This window comes from Quercus suber, unplaced genomic scaffold (assembly GCF_002906115.3).
Source record: "Quercus suber isolate HL8 unplaced genomic scaffold, Cork oak 2.0 scaffold_11, whole genome shotgun sequence".
NCBI classification, from domain to species: domain Eukaryota; kingdom Viridiplantae; phylum Streptophyta; class Magnoliopsida; order Fagales; family Fagaceae; genus Quercus; species Quercus suber.
In genome coordinates this window covers 866,635-883,698 of record NW_027069477.1, presented here as the reverse complement: position 1 = coordinate 883,698, position 17,064 = coordinate 866,635, and positions in this window count along the sequence as shown.

Genomic DNA, 17,064 nt, shown 5'->3' with positions numbered 1-17,064 from the left:
CACCTTGTCTTTACTATTGAGATTATACTTAATATACATAGAATGAATAATTTTATAACATTGATAATTTTTAAATAGGATCTACTAGCAAAAATACCCGTGGAACAACACGTGGTATAGCATATGGGCACTTGTTGAAAAATGTGGTAAACTACCAGTACGTATAGCTCAGAGTATGATGCTCCTGTTGGGAAGAATGCGTGCAAGCTTGTCAATCAAATTGGCGTACAAGTGCAAAGTAATTTGTCTAGTTACAACGTAAAAAATTGGAAAAGTGTTGATGCTGCTACTAGAGATGTAGTGTTTCAAAAATCGTGGTAAATTTATATTAATAACGTCTAACTTGTCTTTGTTGTCACTAAGTATATTAATTCATATAATAATATTTTTATAATACATATATACTTCATTTTATAGGATCAGTTTGAGTTTGAAGGAGATTCCAACTTAGTAAAGAAAAAGTAAATACAAAATATGGAAGATTATTGAGTAGCGGCTCTAACAAGTTGTATCAGACTTATAAAAAGCTTGTACAAGGCTATGCAAAAAGCCACCTGGCAAAGAATGTCACCTTGAGCAATGGACTGGACTCATTGAAGGGAGATGGACTAATAAGGATTGGCTGGTAAATTATTTATGCGTATATTATTATTATCCAATATTTACTATATTATGTTGTCAAATGATTAGATTAATACTTAGATGAAGTAAATGTATATTGTTTTATTCATGATCTAATAAATATCTTGAATGTTCTTTATTAGGAAAAATCAAAATTAATTCTAAAATAGAAGCAAAACTTCAGGCAAACATAGATGCAGGACAAAGGCACTTCTTGTTAGGGTTGATGAGGAGGTGCGTGTTTTAGTCAATTTCTTAAACCTTAGTATATTACATGCTATGATTAATTAACTATAAATAACTAACACTCGAATGTTAATTAATTAGACAAATAATAATGGCGGTCAAGTTCCTGAATTGGCAAAAGTCTACAAAGATGTTCATTTTAATCCAAACACAAATAAGTGGATACACCATGACGATGAAGCGACATATGTATGTGTATCATTCCATCCCTATTATTCCATTCTTATCATGTTTGTAAAGTTATTACATATGTAGTATTAATGTTGTGATTGTTGTTGTTGTTGTTGTTGTTTTTTTTTTTTTTTTTTTTTTTTTTTTTCTTTCCCTCTTTCAAATGTAGGAAACTATTCTCAAATCGCAAGAGGATCATTGTCAAAATCCTAATGCAATTCCCCTTACACAAGAGGAAATCTAAAACTTGGTTTTTAAGAAAAAATCTGGTATTGTAAAAGGACTTGGCATGAGACCTTCCTCTTCTCTAGTTACCATTGCCTCATCTAGTGCCTCGGTAGAGTATATTCATTGGTTAGAAAATGAGATAATTGAGCTCAAAGAGGCAAGAGTTAGGGACGAAGAGGAGCGAGCTAAGGAGCAAGAGGTGCGAGCTAAGCAAGATGAGATCCAAAAGAATATTCTTAATTTTTTGAGGAGCAAGGGTTATGATGACGGTTTTAACTATGGGGTTGGTTCATCTTCAAGTTAAATCACTTATTGGTAACACTTCATTTTTTATGTATCATTTGAAACTAATTGTTAGAAATTTTTTTATAACATAGTTAATGTTTTTACTTTATGATTTTAATGTAGTAGTGTTTTTATATTTGTGTAGATTTCTTATTGGTGGCTTTAGGGGATTTACTTTTGGCATTATTTGAAGACATATGAGGACATCTTTTGGCTCTAGGGGGTTCTAATTATATTATGCTACATTTTTTTGTATTGTTATAAAACATCTTAAGTTATTGTATGTGTTGCAAACAATTACTGTATGGAAGGAGTTTGAATTTGATACTTGTTTAAATTTTAACTTGTGGAATGTATTGATCGATTTTTTATAAATGTGTTGTTGAAATAAATGTGTTAATCAAATATGAGGTTTTAATAATGTAATGACAGGTTACAGGTTAATATCAAAGTCATGAAAATAATAAAAACAGAAAATAAGTTTTAGTGACGAATTTTTTCATCACAAATATGGCAACAAAAAATTGCTTTAGTGACGAAATATTTTGTCACTAAATGCAGTGGAATTTTGTAAGAAATAGTTTTAGTGACGAAAATTTTCGTCGCTATATGTGCATGGATTTTCTTAAAAATAGTTTTAGTGACGAATTTTTTCGTCACTATATGTACCCGAAAATAGTTTTAGTGATGAAATTGTTCGTCACTAAATATGATTTAATAAACTGAAATGGTTTTAGTGACGAAATATTTTCGTCACTAAATACTGTTTTTAGTGAGGAAAACATTTAGCGACGAAACATTTTCATCGAAATTTTTTTTTTTTTTTTTTTAACAAATCGAACTTTTAGTGACGAAATATTTCGTCACTAGGACTTTTAGCGATGGGGCTACAGCGACGAAACGAATTTCATCACTAAAAGTCGAATTTCGTCACTAAAGGTTCTTAGTGACAAAAAACTGGACTTTAAGTGACGAATTTTTTCGCCACTAAAAATACATTTTCTTGTAGTTATTCTTTTTGGAACTATAGGTAAAGACTGTCATTGTATAGTTAAGATAGATTAGCAACTTCCTTCTCTCTATCAGGTGGTAGATTTAAAGCAACAAGCCATGTGTGTGTGAATGATGGATTCACCCTACCTGAGCCTTATAAAATGCTAGTCTTTGTGCAAAAGCCAAATGCCAAACACCAATTTCCTTTTAAGTAGTTCTCGTAGGCACTTCATGAAAGTTAGCTAACATGAAGCACTTACCCAAGATGGAAATGAATCTGTGCATGTTAATTCCTTTTTCTTATCTGAAATTTTTTTACCATGTTGATTGGAGACTGGACAGGTTAATAGTACACTTTTTGTATATTGATGAATCCTTGAAAATCAGTAGGCTGAAAGGTCTCCGGGCATTGATGATCTTGAAGGGTAAGTCTTGAAAAACCAAAGAAGATAAGAGAAGACTGGTGGTGGCCGGTCTTGAATCCTCCGATGGTAAAGTCAGTGTGTTGAAGTAGAAAAGAAAGCACTTCTAAGACTTCACTGTTTTCTAGAAAAATGAAAAATGCCTCCCCCTTACCTCTACGTAGAAGGACCTTTTTATAGTGTTAGCCTGACAGTTACTTTTCCTACCGTCGTAGAGTTTGGAGGATTCAGAGATAACTTCCATAACTGTCATGGAAGTTACCTCATCGGGACTTGTGTTCAACAGTTAAGAGAAGGCTTGGTTCGCAACAACGTGACTCTTGGCTTTTGGAAGAGTTTGCCATCATCAGATAAACCTCGTCCATCCATCACTAAAGACGAACGAGATTCGCTGTTGGTACGTCCCCCAATGGACGAGTAAATGAGGGACGAGTGCAAAAGGACGGTAAGAGAGGGACGGGTGTAAGAGCCACTCATTCTCTACTTTGTACTTTGTCATGGACGACCATATAGACGAGACAAAGCTAAGCACGTTTTCCTTACACCATCAGTTACCCCCTCGTCCATGGGTTGTCCAAGAAAATATAGTAATTTAATTCTCTGGACGGACGAGCTCCTTTCAACAATAAGAAATGCCACGTGTTATGACCTAAATGGTGGCCCATTTCGTCGATTCATTTTTTCAAGATGAAGACCACGTGTCATCATTTGGTTGGTTGCGTCGTTTCATATGCATAGGTCAGCCATCTATAAATAGTGGAATGCCTCCACTGCCCTCCACACTTCTGAGATTTTCCTTCCTTGACATTCATTGTCTAGAGCCTCGTCTAAGAGTTCCCTCGCGTTCATAGTTTTAATTCATCCTAGAGCCAGGTATTCCCTCTCTTCTCATCTTTTAGGTTTTCAAAATTTTCTTTTCAAAAATGTCAGAAATAACTATCTCCTCGTCTAGCAATAGTACAGAGAAAGCTATAGATGAGTATTATGACGAGAGTAGTGATAACTCTAGTGATACCAGTAGTAGTAGTAGGGGAAACACCATTGACGAGGAATATGTCTCAGGGGTCCCTGGGCTTCCCTTAGAAGTAGTACAGAAACAACTTAGAAAAACTTTAGGGTCCCAAGTAGGTACCTCGTCTTCCATCCCTCCGTCTAGTCCTTTGGACGAGACGGAGATAACTATATATAGTTGTGCCATAGATATTCCTTCCAAGACGGACGAGGAAAGATTAAACAACCTTAAGGGGTGGTATCAAATTCCAGACGAGTTTAATCCTAGATTGCCCGTCCATGGAGAGTGGTGTTGTAATCTCTATTTTGGGATAGGTGTATATGAGGCCTACCTTCTAGGAGGTCTTAGGTTTCCTTTAAATGCTTTTACATAGGTCAGCCATCTATAAATAGTGGAATGCCTCCACTGCCCTCCACACTTCTGAGATTTTCCTTCCTTGACATTCATTGTCTAGAGCCTCGTCTAAGAGTTCCCTCGCGTTCATAGTTTTAATTCATCCTAGAGCCAGGTATTCCCTCTCTTCTCATCTTTTAGGTTTTCGAAATTTTCTTTTCAAAAATGTCAGAAATAACTATCTCCTCGTCTAGCAATAGTACAGAGAAAGCTATAGATGAGTATTATGACGAGAGTAGTGATAACTCTAGTGATACCAGTAGTAGTAGTAGGGGAAACACCATTGACGAGGAATATGTCTCAGGGGTCCCTGGGCTTCCCTTAGAAGTAGTACAGAAACAACTTAGAAAAACTTTAGGGTCCCAAGTAGGTACCTCGTCTTCCATCCCTCCGTCTAGTCCTTTGGACGAGACGGAGATAACTATATATAGTTGTGCCATAGATATTCCTTCCAAGACGGACGAGGAAAGATTAAACAACCTTAAGGGGTGGTATCAAATTCCAGACGAGTTTAATCCTAGATTGCCCGTCCATGGAGAGTGGTGTTGTAATCTCTATTTTGGGATAGGTGTATATGAGGCCTACCTTCTAGGAGGTCTTAGGTTTCCTTTAAATGCTTTTACCAGAGAGTTGTTAGTTAGATTAGGTCTAGGAGTATGTCAATTCAACCCAAACGCGTGGAGATTAATTATCTCTATGCAAATTTTGTGGAGGGAAGTGTTTGGAGGGGACCGTCCTATTACTGTGGACGAGTTCCTCTATTGCTACAAACCCTTAGAGATTCATCAATTCCCTGGCTTTTATCAATTCACGGCCAAAGGTAAAGATTTTAGATTGGTGAAATCCTTGGCCTCGTCTAACAGAAAATGGAAGACAGAGTTTTTCTTCATCTCTGGATTTTGGGCTAGAAATCCTGTAGACGTTGGCTGAGATACTTTTGGTCGTTTTACTAGGGACCTAGGGAACCTTCGTCTTGAGGGTAAGTCCCTTAGCTTTCCCCCTCTTCTCTCTCTTTTTTTATTTTTTATTTATTATTATTGTCATTTAACCTCAATTTATTTCATTACAATCGTTGGACGACCTGCCTTGAGCAAGTTGCACCGTGACCGCGTCCACAGGGCTCGTTTACACACAGACAGGGATTTTCATTCCTTGGTCAATCTCAGACGACTAGCCAAGTGGGGGTTAGGCCCTAACCCATCTGACATAGCACTTGCACATGAAATTACTGTAAGAAAAAGTAAGTTTCAAATTTCAACATTCCTTATATCTTTTATTTTCATTTTCCTTTGTGTCAAAGTAAACTCTCTTCGTCTTTTCTCTTTATAGGAATGGCAACCATGAGAGGTAATAAGGGAAAGGAGGTAAGTGCTGAGGGGACTCATCTTGAGCATGATCGTTAAGCTCGTCATTTAGCTGGAGATAAGAGGAAGACCATATCCAAAAACTTGGATTTGGAAAATCTCCCTAGTAGACTTGGCAAGAAGATCAAGCATGGCTCGTCCCAAGTAGTCAAGCCTACTCCGTTGTCCCACCAGCCAGCCAAAGTCTTTGATGTTGACTTATCTACTCCTGTTGAGTCTACCCCATCCAAGACTCCACCGTCCAAAATTGTGTCAACCTCGTCTCAACCTTCCCAAAAGGTACCTTTAAATATTGTTGAAAACGAAGACCTGGCCTGGGAATGTTTCAAGAACGCTGTTTCTGACAAGGATATAAACGTCTGTTATGACATGTCCCTTAAGGATTTTGAACACTTTGGTGTCCATGACCTTTTCAAGGTAGCATTTATCTTCGTCCTGACTAAATGTTCATTTCCCTTCTTCCTTTTTTTTTTAATTATTTTTTTTAACTTTTATTTGTTGTTGATTTTTAAAGGACATGTCCAAGTTTATAGCAGCATCCAGACAGGCCACAGGGTTGGACAAGATGAGAATCTTGCTAGAGACGAGGATACAGGAGTTAAAGGAAGAAGCTAAACAATGGGTTGAGGTGGCTGCTAAGACTACGGACGAGGTGAAGGAGTTGAAAGCTTTGGTTGAGGATTTGAAGGCTAGTGCTACGGAAAAAGATGCTCGTCTTGAAGACTTGCAGAAAAAGAGGGACGAGCATAGCATTCTCCTCTCTAAGGCAAAGGAAGATGTAGTGGCTGAATTCAAAGCATCTAAACAATACACTAACGTTTTGGATACCAACTAGGCAACAGGGTTTTAAGATTTTAGGATGGACGCTGTTGAAAAGTTTCCTGATGTGGACTTCAGCTCCATTGTACTCAATTTGAATGCTGCCACCACTAGCTCTCTACTTCACCTCGGCAAATTCATTAAAACTCGACACCTTCTCGATAGCTACCTCGACACCTGCTATCTGTTGAGATTTATAATTTCAGATTTTCTTATCTGATTTCCTTGGGATCCGTGAATATGCTTTTGGGCCTTCTTTTCTCTAAACCCTAGACATATAAAAGGATTGTTTTAAGAGCCGTCAAATATGACACAAGTTGCAAGAGCATTGAGCAATCTTTGTTTAAGTAAATTGTGATCAAAGACGAAGTTCTTGACCTAGTTCATCTTCTCCGAAGAAGTTGCTGTGTATTTACACCAAAGGGTTTTATGACCAAGCATCTTCCTGATCTTCATCATGTAGGATGAAATGAAGAACTTTGCAACCAACCTCTCCTCTTTAGTTGGTGTTTTGAAGTCGCGTACTAGGATCCGCGCATTGGTTAGTCACGTACTTGGGAGCCATGCATCAAAGGTGAAAATTGTCACTACAAATCAAGTCCAATTGGGTATTGGGGTAAGGGTTCAACTATAGGTTGGTAAGGTACTTGGGATTCCTTTACTTGTAACCGCTTGATTTGATAATAGTGGACTTTCGGGAGTGGTGACCTGAAAATCACCCGATAGGGTTTTTGCTGCGAAGTTTTTTCCCTTTCGTAAACAAATCACCGTGTCATTTAATTTTCACTGCATATTTAGTTATTTGGTAATTTGTTTGTGCTTCCACACAATTGCATGATAAATTGATTAATTAATAACTTGGCTAATTAATTAATTGGTTTAATCACAAGGGGTCATTCAGTTTGTGGCCTATCAAGTGGTATCAGAGAAAGCACACTCTGATTAGGTTTAATCTTTGCTGTGTTGATCCATTAACCCTTGTTTGTCATGGATAGAGGACAGTCATTAATCATACCTCCTTTATTTAGTGGCACTAACTATGCATACTAGAAAGTATGCATGAGAACTTTCTTGCAGTCTTTAGATGAGAAGGTGTGGCAAGCTGTAGAGATTGGCTGGACTAAGCCAAAAGAAGAACCGGCCGATTGGATGATGCAAAGATCAAGGCAGCTAACTTCAACAGCAGAGCATTAAATGCCCTATTTAGCGCAATCACCAATGAGGAGTTTAAGAAGATATCCTTAACTGAAACTGCTAAGGAGGCTTGGACCATCCTCCAGACAACCTATGAAGGAATAAAGGCTATCAAAGATTCAAAACTTCAAAGGCTCACTACAAGCTTTGAAGAAATTAAGATGGAGGAGGATAAGTCGTTTAATGAGTTCTATGCCAAGCTTAAGGACATAGTGAACTCAGCCTTCAATCTTGGGGAAACCATCCCTGAACCCAAGGTTGTAAAGAAGGTGCTCAGATCTCTACTTGAGAGATTCCATACCAAGATTATGACAATAGAAGAATCAAAGGATATTGACAAAATTCCTTTGACTGAGCTGGTTGGAAACTTGTAGACCTACGAGCTAGGACTATCAAGGATTGGCAAAATAGGTAAAAGCAAGAGCATGGCCTTGAAGGCAAAGAGCAGTGATACAGATGAGTCTTCCGATGATGAAGATTCCAAGATGAAGTCCTATATTACAAGGCAGTTCAAGAAGTTTATGAAGAATGCTAATGGGAGGAACTTCGACAAGGACCGCAGACAATCCAGTTCTTCTCAGTTTAAGAGTCAAGACAAAGGAAAGAAGGATGCTAAGGATGGCGGTCAATACACTGTTCCTGCAGGACCAAAGTGTTTTGGATGTCATGGATTCAGTCACATGAGGCATGAATGCCCGACATATCTCAAAATCATTAGGAAGAGTAAAGCACTTGCTGCAACTTTGAGTGACACAGAGCCCGAAGATGATTTTGGCAATGAGGATGACGGAATTTTAAATGCCTTCACTGCCACAGTCAATCCTACTGAAGGGATTGTTGAAAAAGTGGATGAAGAAGAAGAACTGGTGGAGTCCAAATTTGAGAAAATGGATGATCAAAATGATATTCATTCAACCTATGAGAAGCTTTACATGCTATTTGAGAAGCATGAGAAATTGTATAGGTTAGCCACCAAGAAGTTCAGTGATGTGAAACTTGATCGTGAAGAGTTGTCCACAAAGTTTGATGAGGCGAATCAAACTATTGGAGCACTGAGGTTTGAGAACAACTTTTTGGCTGAGAAGACCAAAAAGCTTGAAGCAGAGCTGTCTCAAGTCAGAGCTCAATTGGAGAGGACTTCAAGTGCAAAACTTGATGAGAAGCTTAGCAATCAGAAATCTGCTTTGGATCGAATAGGCTTAGGGTATGGTCTTTCTTTCTCTAATACTGCTTCTACTAGTAATACTGTTTTTGTTTCTCCTGCTAATGACACTGAAATTGAGAACACTGATGTTAAAACTGAATTAGCTAGTGAGAACTTAGATAAGGGTAAATCTATCTTAGGAGCACCCCCTAAGCAAAATAAGAAAGATGCTAAAAATCCTAGGGCTAAGAAGGATAACTCTCAAAAGCCTAAACAAAAGAAGCAGCATCTCTATCATCTTTGTGGAGCTGCCAGTCATACTCGATCAAATTGCTATAAGTGGCTAGCCACTCAATAGAGCAATGACATGATAGCACCTGGAAGCCAAAATCAGCTTCAATCCTTTCTTGCTCCTCTTGGAGATCTTCTAAAAGCCCTCATGTTCCTTTCGAACTTGAATGGGTTCAATTCTTCCCCCTCACCACCGGTTTAAGGGTTCAATCAAAGAAAAGGTTCTTCCAAGGTGTAGAAGAAAAATGACTCTAAGTGATTTCATCACTTTCTTTTCCCTTCTTGTTTTTCTTGTTTGTTGCATTGCTTGTATGTTTTGCATTTTTGTTGAGTCAGTCTAGTTTTATGCTTTGTTTTGTTTAACATGTTTTTGTGTGTTTACTTTCAGTTTTGTTTATTTTTTTTTAATATAAAAATAAATAAAAAAATTGAAAAATCAGAAAAATACAAAAACAGTGTGTTTTTTGTGTACTTTGGTACTTGTGTACCTTGGATGGCCATTAAAACAAAGTTTCTAAACTTTGTATCTCTTATAACTTAGATGAGCATCTCTATGTACAAGTAAGCAAGTGAGTTTTGTGGTTCTTGTTTGTGATGAGTAAGATTAAGTTATCTCTTAAACTTAACACTCATATCACTCTTTTTGACGGGTAGGACTAGAAAATCCTAAGAGAAAGGCATAAATAATCATCTCACCACTATTGCCCGCGAATCATAATATGACACCTGTATGCTTCGGCATAGGAAAAGTGCAGTGCCAAAGACACCTGTATGCTTCAACATAGCAAAAGTGCAGTGTTAAAGACATTCGTATACTTCGGCATAGCAAAAGTGCGATGTCAAATGCTTAACATCTTAGGTATTTCTTTTCTCTCTTTTTATGCCCATGTATGATATGCTAAAAATAAAAGAAAATATGCAAAGAAAATAAAAAGCAAGAAGATAAAAAATGCTTTAAATATGGTTGCAAGCATGTATTCTAGGAGATGTGGAAGTTATAGGATGTACCACAAAGGTGATAGTCCCCATCAAACAGTTATGATTATGATTTAGTAAGAACATACTTATGCTCTTCAGCAGTAAGAACAATGTCCAAATTTCTTTTCCAGTCAACATAGTTGGATCCAGTCAGTTTGTTTTGATTAAGAATAGTTACAAGTGGGCTAAATGATGCCATGTTCTAAATCTAAAAACAATAAACATGAATATAATCAATAAATTGGACATTATCTATTTAGCATATAAACATATAGTATGGAACCTTAATAAAACCATAATATAATATATGCAACGACAACCCAATCCCGCAATTAATATTCCTCGGAAGCGAGGTCATACCAATCATTATGATTAGGCGAGAAACATTCTCATTATTAATGCTATCATAGTAACTCTTACCAAACAAAAATAATTTGTCGTTTTCCCTTCAACCTCTAAGTAATAATGACATAGCTCTGAAGGGAGGTTAACATTACACTTAGTCTAGTGTATACCATTGCCTAGAATCAATGTGAATCACTAAGTAACTCCACGGAAGCGTGGTCGTTCTCAATGATAAAACACATTTCATCTATCTTTAAGAAATTTAACTTGTAGTACCATGAATCAAACATTCTCCGAAAGGAGCAAGGCATATACGCCAAGGCAAGGTGCTTAATCACACTACTTTAAACCGATAATGGAGGCCGTGAGATGCAACCCTTGTATCTCTCTCCCATTAGATGTTTTAAAGAAAAGGTTTTTAATTATAAAATAAGCATAATCTAATTACACATAGTCTTAGTACTTTTACATGTGAAAACACTTAGAAAAATTTCTAATTTTATTTCTTTCGATCGATCGAATGTGCCCCTCGATTGATCGAAAAAATTAAAAAATTCGAACTTGACCTTCTAACTTGTTCGATTGATACTCAATTGACTTTCAATTAATCGAAAAACAAATTCGATTGATCGACCAGCAATCGAAAATCAATCTATCTGAAAAGTTTGATCACTGTTTCACTCGATCGATCGAAAGTGATTTTCGATCGATCGAAAATCGCGAAACTCAAATTTCCAGAAATTTTCTAATGCAGTTTTCTTCGTGTTTTCTTGAACAAACAACTTTCAAACGAACATGATGGTCAGAGAATGATATCAAAACTGAAATTCATTGATGCTAAAGTCTTAAAGATCAATTTAACATGCTTAAATTCAAATTTAAACAACATCATAACATCAATATTAGTTTTTATCAAATCATAGTTTCATCAACCATGCAGAAAATTAAATGCATAATCTTCAAACAACATGAAACTATAAATTCTAATTCCAAAATTCACAAAACATGTTATACAATTCAAAATTGATGACCGCTCTGATACCATTTGATGGATTTAAAGATAAACACAGTGGAAAATTAAGTTTAAAAAGGATCTACATCATTCGAAGTTGATAACATGCGTTAAGTAAAATTTCAGAATTAGAGAATAAGTGAGCGTACCTTGAAGCGGTGAATTTCAAAACCCGAAGATTGAAGCACTTAGGAATACTTTTAGTCTTCACTCCAATTCCACTAACGCCCAAGAATTGTGGACTCTCAATTGGTTACAAAGGGATGATCAAAAAGAGTGACTTACACACTCATACACTCCACCTTTCAATGATGTTTTTCTCTCTTATAAAATTCTGTACGTTTTTCCCTTTTTATCTAACCAATTATCTAATTGGCCTGGCCTTTTGGGCCTTTCCAATTGGATTTAAGTGTGTGGCTTGGAGTGGGACCAAAAGGGACCAATAAGACACTAACTCCAATAGGTCTTGGGCTTTTCTACCAACTCTTGACAAGTTCAAAGTTACCATTAACTATATTTAATACCACTATATAAATATAGTTGCACTCTAGGCCTTACCAATAAATTATATCCCAAGACTTTATTGTACATGCAACCCCTTCATAAAATATTCGTAGTAATACAAAGTCATTAATGTAGACTGTCACTTTGTAAATTACTACATCTTAATCCTTGAGTACCCGGTTTAATCCTTTAATGTTATTCATTATATATTTATGAAATCTAATTCCATAAATATATACTTTAGTCTTACTAAAGTGATTAGACCTAACTCTCTGAATAATAAACTCATTAAACTTATCTCAAGGGAATACTTTATATCTCCGTTAAGAGACTATGAATTTCATATTGAGAATACATGTTCCATCAACACTAAATGTGGCTGCCCAACATACTAAGGTTTTGACCATTACTATAGATCTTACTCCTGATATATCAAAGCAACCTACACCTCATAATCAAGTCCATCATTCTTTCAGGATTAAGAGTTCATGCAAATACAAGTCGTGAGATTTATTATTCATATGACAGTCCTTAGGAAAATAATAAATCTCACAACGGTCCAGTTCTATATGTCTTAACTCTTAAAACATATTAACACATCAACCAGAAGTTTCCACTTCCATGATCAAGACAAATTATCGTGGTTGATATGTTATAGTCTTCGCAGATGAAATGCCCAATTTCATCACCGACTACGAACTATAATTCTGAGTTTATAAAAAACTTGTGATTTATATCTTCTGTGACTTTTCACATAAATCACATACTATGCATCTCATGGACCAAAAGATAATGTCCGAATATTCATGTTATCATTACTTCAGATAACAATAAAACAAATTCATTAAACACAATATTAAGTCATACATAATGTCATACACAATGTCAAACTTAATATCATACATAGCATCATACAATAGGATTTAAGGGCACTAATCCTAACAAGATGTTCATCTTAATTCGGCGTCCTGTGATAAGCTCATCTTTCCTTCCGCTATCACGAGAATTTTATGCCATTTTTCTATTCCCTTTCTTGTGTCCGACCACTTCACACAGATTTATGCCATAGATGCCGCTACTGTAAAACGTAGTGAGGCTCAGTTTAGGTCGCAACAGAAGGATTCCACTCCTCCCTTCTGTTTAGCTCTATCCAGATCTGCTTCACCTACATCTGCTCTTTCTTCCTCTACGGGCGATGTATCTCTTGGAGATATCATGGCGCAGCTGCAGCGCATGGATGCTCGCCTCGATACACTCTCCTCTGAGTTGTATTAGGTGAATGTTTGTGTTGGTCATATTGAATGACGGCAGGTGACCATGGGTGGTTTTCCTCCAGAGGCTACTCCTTCACCACCTTCTCCAGCGGCTTCAGATTCTGCGGATGATGATGATGATGGAGATGCTATCTCTACTGATAAGATGTCTACATGATACTCTACCATTTGTTACTCGTGACAAAAAGGGGGAGTAGTTTTGGGTTATGAGAGTAGTCATCTTAGGGGGAGAGTTAGTATAGGACATTTTTGATAGGGGGAGTGTTGATATTTTTGAGGGATGTAGTGAGGTTTTGATGTATCTTTTTTTTTTTTTCTTTTCTATTCTTTATAGATACATTGATCTTGTATATGAGGTCTTATAACTAGTTTTACATACATTGTATTTATTTTCTCTATATGTGGATGTATGTTTCTTTCACCTCTCTCTCCATGTGTTGTTTCTTCTTTATCTTTATACACATGTTCTTTATACTTGTATGCAATCTATTATTTCTGTTTCACACAAGATGCCTTAATGAGTTTTGTTTAAAGTGTTTCAGAAATATAGGTTGTCAAAGTCTACTTGCCATAAACTCTCTTCTTGCAAAATTTTTCAAGAGTTTGTGTTAGGATAGATTTTATTTTATTCAACAAGTGAATATGAGTTGAGTGATTTATGACTTCTCTCATATGTTCATTTTTTTATTGTGGTTTTGTCACGGATTGCCAAAGGGGTAGATTGTTAGGACATATGTGTTTTCACATGTTAAGAACATATGTCACTTATTTATGTAAATTGGCTAAATCATTTGACAAAATGCACTCTACTTGTAATTGGGTAGTTCTAGGTGTTTTTAATACTTCAAGAAAAAATGTTTCAAGGTCAAGTGTTGAAGTCATCAAGTCTGTCCAAGAAAAAACAAGCTGAAGTGTAAATTCATTAAAACTCGACACCTTCTCGATAACTACCTCGACACCTGCTATCTGTCGAGATTTATAATTTCAGATTTTCTGATCTGATTTCCTTGGGATCCATGAATATGCTTTTGGGCCTTCTTTTCTTCGAACCCTATACATATAAAAGGATTGTTTTAAGAGTCGTCAAATATGACACAAGTTGCAAAAGCTTTGAGCAATCTCTGTTCAAGAAAATTGTGATCAAAGACGAAGTTCTTGACCTAGTTCATCTTTTCTGAAGAAGTTGCTGTGTATTTGCACCAAAGGGTTTTATGACCAAGCATCTTCCTGATCTTCATCGTGTAAGATGAACTGAAGAACTTTGCAGCCAACCTCTCCTTCTTAGTTGGTGTTTTGAAGTCGCGTACTGGGATCCGTGCATTGGTTTACTTGGGAGCCGTGCATCAAAGGTAGAAATTGTCACTATAGATCAAGTCCAATTAGGTATTGGGGTAAGGGTTCAACTGTAGGTTGGTAAGGTACTTGGGATTCCTTTATTTGTAACCGCTTAATTTGATAATAATGAAGTTTCGGGAGTGGTAACCTGAAAATCATCCGGTAGGGTTTTTGCCGCAAGGTTTTTCCCCATTCGTAAACAAATCACCGTGTCATTTAATTTTCGCTGCATATTTAGCTATTTGGTGATTTGTTTGTGCTTCCACGCAATTGCATGATAAATTGATTAATTAATACTTTGGCTAATTAATTAATTGGTTTAATCACAAGGGGTCATTCAGTTTGTGGCCTATCAAGATGCTAAGGAAAAGCAATTGTGATAAATTATAGACAACAAAAATAGTATTTGGAGGAGATAAAGTATTCAAAGAGGATAATCAACATTGCTATGCTGAAACTTGGGTATATGGTGTTGCAGAGAAGAAACAGAACAAAGAACCCTCCCACCACTGACCTGCTGGAATTGCAAACAGTAAGTTTTCCTCTTTTATTTTCAATTTGTGCATTAAATATTATCTTCTTCTTTTTTCTATAATAGTTGGATTGGTTTGGATGTGTATCTTTGGGTTATATGTGGCTTTTATTAAGGTATTTGCACTATGATGGTGGTGTATAGGTTAAAACATATAGGTTAAAACACGTAGGAATGGAATTAAAGTCAGTGTCATGACTAGCACAAGAAGTAGGTACACTTTGCACCACTTAGTGGTGGCGCATCCCAAGTGGAAACTACATCACATCTCTTTGACTCCCCAAACCTACCCTTCATCAAAGCCTCGCTGACTGCAATGCTGCTTAATAAAAAACATTTTTAGCTAAAGTCTAGTATTTCTTCTTTTCTTGGTTTGGATGGAATTAGAATTTTTTTGGTTGCCTAAGTTTAAGATAACCGGGCTGTTTTTTTAAAAGGAATTATAGACTCTTTTAGACAAAGATACATATATTTATTGAAGTTGGTACGATCTCTAGTTATGGTTGTGACTGCTATTTTAGTAGTTAACTTGGGACTGTTTTCATGGCAATTTGTCCTTTAAAGATTTGTTCACGGAGATTTTTCGTTTGAAGATTTGTTCACAGAGATTTGTCTTTTGAAGATTTGTCCTTTGAAGATTTATTGCAAGAGAAACAAGGGTTGATTTAGTAGATTTGTATAACCCATGAACAGCCACTCTTTATTCTTTGCATTTAATGACTTTGATGTTATGGACTTATACTTGTAAGAACCTGAATAGGGCATAGATGAATGATCCTAGAGTGTAAATTGATGCATGATTTTTTAGGAACTTCGATTGATGATGATTTTTTGTTTTTTTTTTTTTTTGAAAAGATGATGATCTCTTTTTTTTTTTTTCAATAAAATGAATGAGGCATGCTGAATGCTCCTAGTTTGCAAATTGATGCATGACTTTTGAAAATCTTGACATTTAAAGAAAAGATGACCCCCATTTTTTCTTTGAAATTTGAAACTTGAGATTTTGGACTTTAAAATTTGAAACTTTTCCTTTGGACAAAGGTATTCTTTGTCCTTGATCATGTCTAAGAATTCTTTGTCCATTGAAGTCACAAAATTATGAAATTGATGTCATCTATGTTTTGAAAAGTTTTCTTCTTCTATTTTATTGATTTTGTCCCTTTTCTTAAAGAAAGAAAAAAAAAAAAAACCCCCCTTTTTTTGGGGAGTTGACTGAGTTTGGCCCCATTCTTTGTCTCCCCCCCCCTTTTTTTGGGCTTTCCTCTCTTCTTTTTTCCTTCTTCCTCCATTGTTACTATTCACTTCCCCATTCCACTTGGATTTTCTCCCTCATTACACCATTTCTTCTCTAAAAAATCACTTTCCTAAGCTTCTCAACCTTCTTTCACTCATCTCCCTCAAAATCTTTTCAGATCTTTGTGCTCTTGATCATTTTTGCCACAAACCCTTTTTTGAAACCCATCTCCAAACCTCAATTTTTTTTGCATTGCTAATGGCATCTCCAATTGGCCTTCCTTTCTCACTTTCAATGGGAAAAAGTACCATCCATCTCTTGAGTGGAATTATGGAGAAGGGCTCTTTCAAGACCCCAAGACCCATGCTCCACATTCCAACATGGATTTGAAGGTGAGCTTGCTTTGCTTGTTTTTTATTTTATTTTATTTTATTGGGACATTTGTTGATTTCATGTTTTATTGCAAGCTTTGTGTTAAGACATTGTCATGTGGTTGTTGTTTGCTTTTGTTAGGACATATGTGATTCACTTGTTAGGAAAATATTTTACTATTTTATGTAATTGGCTCAACCTTTGACAAAACGTACTTTACTTGTATTTGGGTAGATCTAGAATGTGTTTAATACTTCAAGAAACTGTGTTTCAAGATTAAGTGTTAAAGACATGC